This window comes from Vombatus ursinus, unplaced genomic scaffold, assembly GCF_900497805.2.
Source record: "Vombatus ursinus unplaced genomic scaffold, bare-nosed wombat genome assembly UNPS02014794.1, whole genome shotgun sequence".
NCBI lineage: Eukaryota > Metazoa > Chordata > Mammalia > Diprotodontia > Vombatidae > Vombatus > Vombatus ursinus.
The window spans coordinates 11579273-11588689 of record NW_020954572.1 but is presented as its reverse complement, the minus strand read 5'-3'; the positions used below and the strand labels follow the sequence as shown (position 1 = coordinate 11588689).

General features: G+C 35.8%; 1 long non-coding RNA gene across 1 annotated transcript; it reads left to right on the top strand.

Moving 5' to 3' along the window:
* The first annotated feature begins 1757 nt into the window (after positions 1-1757).
* On the top strand, positions 1758-8306 carry LOC114048763. Its single transcript, XR_003569800.1, has 4 exons — positions 1758-1845; positions 6240-6375; positions 7280-7374; positions 7661-8306. It is a non-coding gene; the product is annotated as an uncharacterized LOC114048763 (long non-coding RNA).
* Positions 8307-9417: the final 1111 nt, after the last annotated feature.

Genomic DNA, 9417 nt, shown 5'->3' with positions numbered 1-9417 from the left:
CAAAGGTAAGGGAGGGTGGGAGGTGGAGGGATGGAGGGAGGAAAGCAGTACAGTAAAATTTAATTCCCTTTAGAGCAGAGGAATCAAACTCTCCATCTGGGCCCCAAGCTACCCCCAAACTCCCAGTGCAGCCTGAACCAGATGAAAATTTAATTGGGAAATATTTAACAGAATAAATAAAATGCAATACAACATAAGTTCTTAATAACAACTCTTAAAAGGTAGTTTGTGCTATTATTATTATTTACAGATGAGGATACTGAGACTTGAATGCAAAGTGATTTAGCTAGTCATGAAGCTAGTATGATTATATATTATATAGCATATATAATATATACTGTATACATATTATATATATACATATATATATAGAGAGAGAGAGTATGATTATATATGATTATACAAATAAGTCAAACCTGGGACTTGAACCTTGGTTCTCTGTCTTCAAGGAGGATGTTCTTCTTTTATTTTTGGTGCACTTAATAGTATTTTATTTTTTCCAATTATATGTAAAGATAGTTTTCAACACTTACTTTTCAAAGATTTTGAGTTCCAAATTTTTCTCCCTCCTTCCCTCCCCCTCCCCAAGATAACAAGCAATCTGATAAAGGTTATATATGTACAATCATGTTAAATATATTTTCACATTAGTCATGTTGTGAAAGAAGAATCAGAACAAATGGGAAAAACCACAAGAAAGAAGAAACAAAAAATAAAAGTAAAAAGGATGTGGATAGCATTTTCCATCACAAGTCTTTTGGAATTGTCTTGGATCATTGCATTGCTGAGAAGAGCTAAGTCTATCATAGTTGATCAAAGTAGGATGTTCTTTAAACACTAATTCAGCCAATATTCACTTCAAAACTACTGATCCTTGTGCCTGTCTTTTTCTGTTATCAATTTTCTTTTCTTGGATGTATTTTTTTCACTGAGTTTTTCTTTTCCTCTTTCATTTTTTTATTTCTCCTGCTCATCTAATTAGTCTTTGTTTCACTGAGCTTCCTTACTTTTAAAACACTGTAAATTACATATATATATATATTTAACTTTTGTAGTATTTACTGAACTAAATTATATTTGATTTATTCTTATTCTAAAAGGCAAGTGAATCATCTCTCAACTGATTTATTTTTTCCTGTAGGCCTTAGGCCCCAAGATAAAAAGCCTCAAATAGAGGCTTGTTTGCCTTTGAATGTAATGGCAGATTTGGGTTGAAGTCTCAATCTGAGTGTTTGGAAAGGTTGTTCAGAGCTCTGGTTATTACAATGGAACGTTCAGGATGCCACATTCTCCTTAATCCCCACATCACCTTCAGGAGTATGAGAAGTATTTCCCATTTCTGTCCTTTTCCTTTTACTTGGGGTTATCAGTAAATTATGTAGTTAATCTCTTACAGGATATTTCTTTACTTAATAATCACTTATTTTAAAAATATAGGTGAGCAAAGAAATGAGAGGGTTATTTACCCTCCCAGCTACTCTTGCCATGGAGGAAAATTCCATCAGAGCACTGCCCGCCACCAGCCAACAGCCCAGACTCTAGGGATACAGTGATGGACTTCCTGGCATCTCAGTCTCCAAGGAATAAGAGACACATTTTCATGGAGATTGTTCCATTTTTAGGAAGCAAAACTCACTCTTCTCTACAGGCTTATATAGTAAACATGAGAGAAAACTGGACAAGAAAGATAATTATGCAACACTACGTACTAGGGTACCATCACTAGACTTCCTGTTTATTAGAACAATTCCTGTGGAGTAATCATCCCTGAGCCCAAGAAATTAAGCGCTGCATTTCAACAGAGAACTTAACGGGAAGAGAAGTATTTTGAGCCCAGGTTTAATGGTGAGTAGAAATGGGAGCCCAAATGTGTGTTTGTTGTGCTGATTTCCAGCATTTATATGTGTGTGTGTGTGTGTGTGTGTGTGTGTGTGTGTGTGTGTGTGCATGCGAGCGTGTGTATGTAACAAGGTTTACCTGCCATAATCTATGGACCAGGGACATTTTTTTAAAATAGGAACCCAAGGTAAGCCCCCAAATGACCCTTTTAAGCTCATTAGGTGTACTGAATACTAATGCACAAAGGAAGTTTTTTTTTCTTTTTTAAGCATATTTTCCCTTAGATATTAAACAGCTCCAGCCACCAAAACACCTCTTAACTGACCTGGAAAGATTTGTAAATAATACTGAACACTTGGATTTATGGGTTTCTAAATAAGTTCAAAAACACTGTATCTTGCATTTTTAGCATCCAGTAATTAACCACATGTGGATATTCAAGCAAACAATTGTTGAACTTGATCCATGATTATGTTATACTCGGGGCTTATTTTCTGCAAACTTTAATTAAAGCAAAAACAAGTTTAGACTGTTCTGAAGAGGAGAAAAATATGCATCTCATCCGTGTAGTTGCTTTCATCCTCTCTGCGAATCATCTTTCCTCGCAACCTCGGAGAAGGCAGGTTTTACCTTGCTCATTGCAGTCAAGGCTAGAAGCTCCCCAGTCAGAGCCTAGAAAAAATGATGGAATCTTGTGAGCGGGGGAAGGTGGAAGGGTTAAGCCCCCTGTGGAGAGGGGGCAAGTCAGGCTTGTGAGCTGAACAGCAATGTGGAAATTTGCTGCAGTAATTATTCTCCTATCATTAGTGACAGGCAATTGCCATGGCAACCCTGCTGCCACCTGTCTCTCACACACAAGCGACATGTTCTCCAGAATGAAATAAAAGACTACCTTAAAGTCAGTTGTTGAAGTAGGAGTATATAGCATATAAAATAAATGCATATATTGGTCCTAGGAACTTAGCTAGTATTAGTCATAGTAGTCACTGGGTTCTTAGAATGGAAAAAACAAAACAAAAACCAAAACCCAACAGACTTAAACACACATCCAGACACACACACACACACACACACACACACACACACACACACACACAAGACTTGTGACTATATTTACTTCTTTGGTACATTTTCTAGTTTAGCAATAATAATGTCTTTGATCTACTTCTAGGTAGGGCCTACGCAGGTAAAGCCACTGGGAGAATGGGATAATTAAATGTTACGATACAAAGCCCACAATTCAGGTTCAAAAGATATTTTGTTGATTTGATTTATCTAGGTTGGAAGGAGCAAAGGCCTTGGAATCAGAAGACCTGGATTCAAGTCCCCACCCTGCCATTTATTTACTGTGTGATGATTGAGTCAAAACTTCACTGTCTTTGTTTCCTCATCTTTAAAATGGGGATAATAATATTTGCACCTCCTGCCTCACAAGGTTGTTGGGAGGAATGCTCTTCGTAAGCTAGAAAGTTCTATGGAAATGTGACATATCATTATTGTTTAACAAAAAGACCAATGTAATTCAGCTATGTTGTAGAATTCAGGTTAAAAAAATTCTGAATTTTCTACTATCTCAGGTTGAATTTTATAGATTGTTGTCCCAACATCCCACTCCTCTTTTTGGGCATAGCTTTTAAAAAAGTATTATCTATTTTGTTTTTACATTACTTACAGTTCCCAATCTATCCTTCCTCTTTCCAGAGAGCCATTCTTTATAACAAAGAATAAGAAAGAAAGTAGTTCAGCAAAACTAACTAGTACATCAAAAAAGTCTGACATTATTTGTAGTATACCATACTTATGGACCTTCACCTTTGCAAAGAAGGGAGGGAAGTTTGGCACAGCTTTTACATTACATCATTCTCATAGCTACACTTCAATTTCTGACACATTTTCATTTTATTTTTTAATTTAATTTTTATTTTATTTCTACATCAAGGAATTTTTCATCAGATCATTCTCTTCTAATGATGTATCATTTAGATAAGAGATTCTTAACTTTTCTTTTTTTTTGTATCATGGACCCTTTTGGCAGTCTGGTAAAACCTATCTACCCCTTCTCACAATAGTATTTGTAAATGCATAAAATGCATAGGATTACAAAGGAAACTAGTTATTACTATATACTTATGTGTATTATGTAGTATGTATATTATGTATGTATGTGTATATATATATATGTATATATATATATATATGTATATATAGTTCATGGATTCCAGTTAAGTACACTGGATCTTTTCATATAAGTCCTTTGCAAACCTTAAAGGGCTATAATGCCATTATTATTATTACTATAATTTAGACAAGCCTCAGTATCAGCTGAAGTCTCTTTTAAATTTGAAATTTCCTGATTATTATTGTTTCTTTAACTCTGCATTTCTCCTCATAAACCTTGAGTTTGACTCAGTGTGGAATTTTGATTAAAGATATTAATTTTTCCTTTGCTCCAGTGGAAACGTTTATCTTAATGTTGGACTTCCTGGTAGTTACTTCCTTTTACTTGAACTTTACCCTGAAAGAAAACCAATATGAAAAATAGCTGGTTGGGCAGATTAGAATTAGGAGACTGTTTGCCAGATGCTATACGTTGGTGCTTCAAAACATTAAGCTAAGTAAATCGAATGCTAAGCTCTCTTGGAGCTCACAATCCCCAAACACAGCCAAGATTGGGCATCTTTCCAACTCCATGGACGGAGCTATATATAAACACAAATGTAACATTTCTGAGGCTGACATTAGGATTTCTTTTCAAATTATAGTAAGAAAGAACCTCATATAAGTTATGTTTTCATCCAAATCCTACATCACCAAATTCATCATTTTAATTGTCAAAGATCTTTGATTTTTGTTAGTGTGGAAAATCTTTCCACCTGGGCATATTGTGGCCCCATCTGTAACAGTAGATGTTTTAGGGAGTTGCCTGTAGTTCAGAGATTTTAAGTGACTCCATGATCCCAGCAAAGTTGGTAATTGTTAGAAGTAGGATTTGAACCCAGGTCGTCTTGAATCTAAATCCAGCGTTCTAGTCACCATATCACATGGTTTCTCTCAATGGTGAGGTCATGTGGTAGAATGGAAAGAGCACTAAATTTGGAGCTGACAGAGGACCTAGGTTTAAATTCCAGCTCTGATACTTACTACCTCTACCTTCAGCAAGTTACTTCTCTACTATAGGCCTCAGGGTTTGAACCTGGACATCTGTCATTTGGTATTTACATAGGAGTTGCCTTATATGCACTTGTTGAATTGAATTCAATTTGTTCCAATATCCTACATGTACAATAAATAACAGCACAGCACTTTGAGCTTTAACATTATTTGCTTAGATGGCAGCTTTTTCCAACATGACTGATTTCCTCTTCACAGGAATATGTTCCACCAGTACAAATACCTTCTTCTAATGGGCTTCCCAATGTACTCTTGTTAAATATCTTTTTTATTCCTCTTAATTCCATTCTTCTCTAAAGAGGATGTTTTGGAAAAAAGTTTGGACAGTTGGCTACACACTATTTCCACTAGATGTCACCAAACTCCTGACGAAAGCAATTCTAAATACTGAGTTATTTCAAATAGATTTCTTTCCCCCATCCACCTCCCAGTTTTCTTAACCTTATCATTCAGTGTCCTATGACTTCATCTGAGGCAGTAAAAATTGGAGACAACAGCAAGAAAATCTGTGATACATGACTTTATGACACAAACTGTAATTTTACATGTTATCTTTAGTTTTGGGGTTTTTTTAAACTATAATGTGATATTTCTTTAAACTATAATGTGATATAACTAGGGAAGGAAAATGATACAAATCTCTAAATTCTCTTTTCTGAAGAGACTTTTAGAATAAGAAACTGTCTTTTCCCATAATTTGAAAGATGAAAGGCCAGAGTCCTCATTTAAGCTAAAGTTATTTCCTTAATAGGATAGCTGACTGCTAAATTAGTGAATAGAAATATTTTAAATACTAGACTACCTTAAAAAATCCCTGGAGCCCATGAAAAATAGTTTACAGTATGCTGCAGTCTGAAAACAAACAAACAAACCACTTTCCTATTTGGAAAACCAGACTAAAATGAAGTATCTCTCATTTAACTTAACAAAGGGTAGTAAAGGGAAGCATGTTCCTTTAAATGTATGGAATGGTATCTGCTGTGTCTGCTCAAAAGATGTCTTTATCTGATTGGCTGACTTAGCAACTAATGTGAGGACGGAGAAAGCTTTCTTCCAATGAATTTGGCTTCCAGGACGTCCACAATTGGCCAATCAAAAGACATTTGTCATAAGCACAGACTCTCTTACAACAAAATGTATGCAAACCAGTCCCCCACACTACTGATCCCTCCTGTGGCTTTTGTTTTTTAACCTAAATGCTTCATTATTGTTCTTATGTTTTGTCACAGGACAACCTGGTTTAATACAACTGTGGAAGAATAACAAACAAATGAACAAAAAAGATGAAATTTCCCAGGGTCTATATTATCTGTTTGAAGAATACCAACCTTTTAGACAGGAAATACTAATAACCATGGGTCCCAGGTAAAGATGTCTCTGTTTTCTTACATTTTTTTGGCCTCTATCTTTTTTCAAGTTTTGGAGATGGAAGAGTAGGAAAGTAAGGTGGGAGTTATTCATGAAAATCTTAAGCTTGTTTAGGAAACTAGCTTCCCAAAATATTAGAGGAAGGACAGAAAACTTTTAAAAAATGAAAAGGAGGACAAATACAAAATCAGTGAATCTTGTTTCCTCTGTAGCTCAAATACTCTGGAATGCCTTCAAAGAACAACTTCTAATTAATTAAAAAGTCCATGTTTATTATAGCAAACTTTTTGTTGATCCCCATCATCCTTTTCAAATTTTACCAATTCAAATGAAGAGACTTGTATTTTCTCAAAGTATCTTTCTTTACATTAATTGAAACATATATTTAAAATGAAGCATAGTACCTCAAATTGGACCGACATATATTTTGTACATAAACTATGAATTGTAAATTATAGTCTTTATTGATAAATCAAATCATCCAATGTTATCAGAAATAATATTGGTGTTATGGGGTTGTAGTTCTTCCAAAATTTCAATTATATTAAGCTTAAACTCAAAGTATCTGACTTGAAAGTTGATTGTAACAATAAACAGTAACATCTAATTGATATAATATTCAAAGATTCAACACAGGAATCAAGATTTCTATTTAAAATATTTTATGCTCTATTTTAAAATCTGGTTTTATTGCATTATATTTACTTTGGTGCCTGGGTCCAGACAATGTAGGGTAGGGGCTCAGAGATGCGACTCTTTTAGGACCCTTATGCTGCATTTATGATTTGCTCGTTGTCTAGTTCTCCATGAATTAATAGTCCCACTCAGTTTCCTATACAGGATGTAAGTCAAACCACTTGACATTAAAAAAAAAATGTTAAGTTCTATATTCCTTTTCTAGAACTCTATTCTGTGGTGGGAAGAACAGTGAAATGAGTCGGGAGACCTGGCTTCCAATTTTAACTCTTGACTTTTTAACTAGCTGTGTGATTTCAGGTAAGCCCATTTCCTCTCCAAGGTCAGGTTCTTAGTATGTAGTAGTGTGGACCAAATTCTGTCCTCTTTAAGCCTGATATTCTACGATTTCATAATTCAGCTCTCAGCATTTATAAGTTTATTCACAATGTTACTTAGGCCTTCCTGAGTGTAATTTATCATAGAGACTACTCCCAGGCTTGAAGGAAAGACTTTTTTAAAAAATATATTGATTTTTCTTTCCAGACAAGATGCATTCCAGGTTGATTTTTTTCCTTTAAAGTATTTACTTAATTTCACTCCTTAGGTTTTTTTGGGAGGTGTTTTCAATGAATTCCTTGGTGCCTGGAGGCAAGTTTACTGGGAAGATATGTGCAGTTTTATAAATGAAGATATCAATAAATAGAAAACTTGAGAAGAAGAGGTCAAGTACCTTACCCTGTAATGTCATTTGCTTCTGGAACCAACCATGAAGATTTGCTCATCTCATAGCTGAAGGATGTTGAAACACATTTCTTGCCAATATGGCTTCATCTGGAGTGTGGATGGGCTCTTCATTCTGACACATTGCATAAATGGCAAACGTAGATGCTAAATACTACTGATGATTAGCCATACAAAAATGCTTTTTACTCTCATTCTTGACAGGAATGACAATCCTTTGGCCAGACTCACCTCCTTCTGGACACCAAGGGCTGTTTCATTCTTGGTTTTGCCATCTGGTTTCAGTAAAAGCCAGAAATGATAAGAGAAAAGGGATTCTTAAAGAGGCAGCAAATAGAAAGGTTCTTTTGGTTGTATATGACCACTTTAATAATTCAGGAAACTTGTTCTTTCATGGATAAAGTCAAATCAACAAATATGTATTAGGCTTATACTTTGTATAGGTTGATATACTAGGCCCTGGAGGACAGACAAAGTTTAGATAAGGTACTTCTCAAGGAGTATATGGTGGTGTAGTAGTATATAGAGTGATGGGCCTGGGACTCATCTTTCTGAGTTCAAATCTGGGCTCAGACACTTACAGTCTATGTGACCCTGGGCAAGTCACCCAACTCTGTTTGCCTCAGTTTCCTCCCCTGTAAAAATGAGCTTAAGAGGAAATGACAAACCACTCCAGTATCTTTACCAAGAAAACCCAAATGGGGTCACAAAGAACTGGACCTGACTGAAAACAACTGAACAACAAATGGGGATAAAACTCCAATGCAAATAGTTATAATCAACAATACTGCATGATTAAGTACTGTAGAGGGTTACAAAACAACGTACTATATGGTAAATGGAAGCATTAAAATAAACCCTGAGATGTAAGCAACAGCTCCCAAAAGTTCCATTTCTGGTAAATAAGGATCATTGGACAGTAGATTTGGGGCTGAAAGGGACCTCAAAAGTCATCTAGCTTAACCCCTTCCTTTTATGGATGAGTAAATTGAGGCTGAAAATTTAAGTGACTTGCCTAAGGTCAATGTGGTAGGAGCAATATCCTCACCTCTCCCCTCATGCAGATTAGTCTAGTTATTCCTTAAAACGTATTGAGACGTTTCTTGAGACGTGGTTGGTTCAGGGAACTGAGGATGCTCAGACTGTTGACTTTAATTTCTCATTGCCTAATTACAAAGCAGCCAGGAGGAGCTTGGAGGAGCTCTCAGACGAGAGGCTTGACTGGTAGATTGTAATGGGAGTTTTGCTCAGCTGAATCAACTCCAAGGGTTCTCCGTTGCCTATCCCTCTTGAATATTCTTCTCTAGCTATGCATAAGTCTACCTCTTTTTGTTGACTGTTGCACGACCTAGGAGTGTTTCATTCCAAACTACTGGAATGCTGGCCTGAATCAAACCCAGCCTAGAACAGTCATACAGGTGTAAGTGTCAGAAGTAGGTTTTGAACTCAGGCCCAAGAGCGTTTAGATTATCCCACGTTTGAGGTATATTTGTGAATTGGCTCTGTAAACTTGGGTGTACAAGCTTGGTTAGAATATCATTCAATTCATGAGGTTGTGCTGTGGAAAAGAACTTGATAACTTCTAATGGTGAAGCATACTTGTTATAGGGATCATTCCCA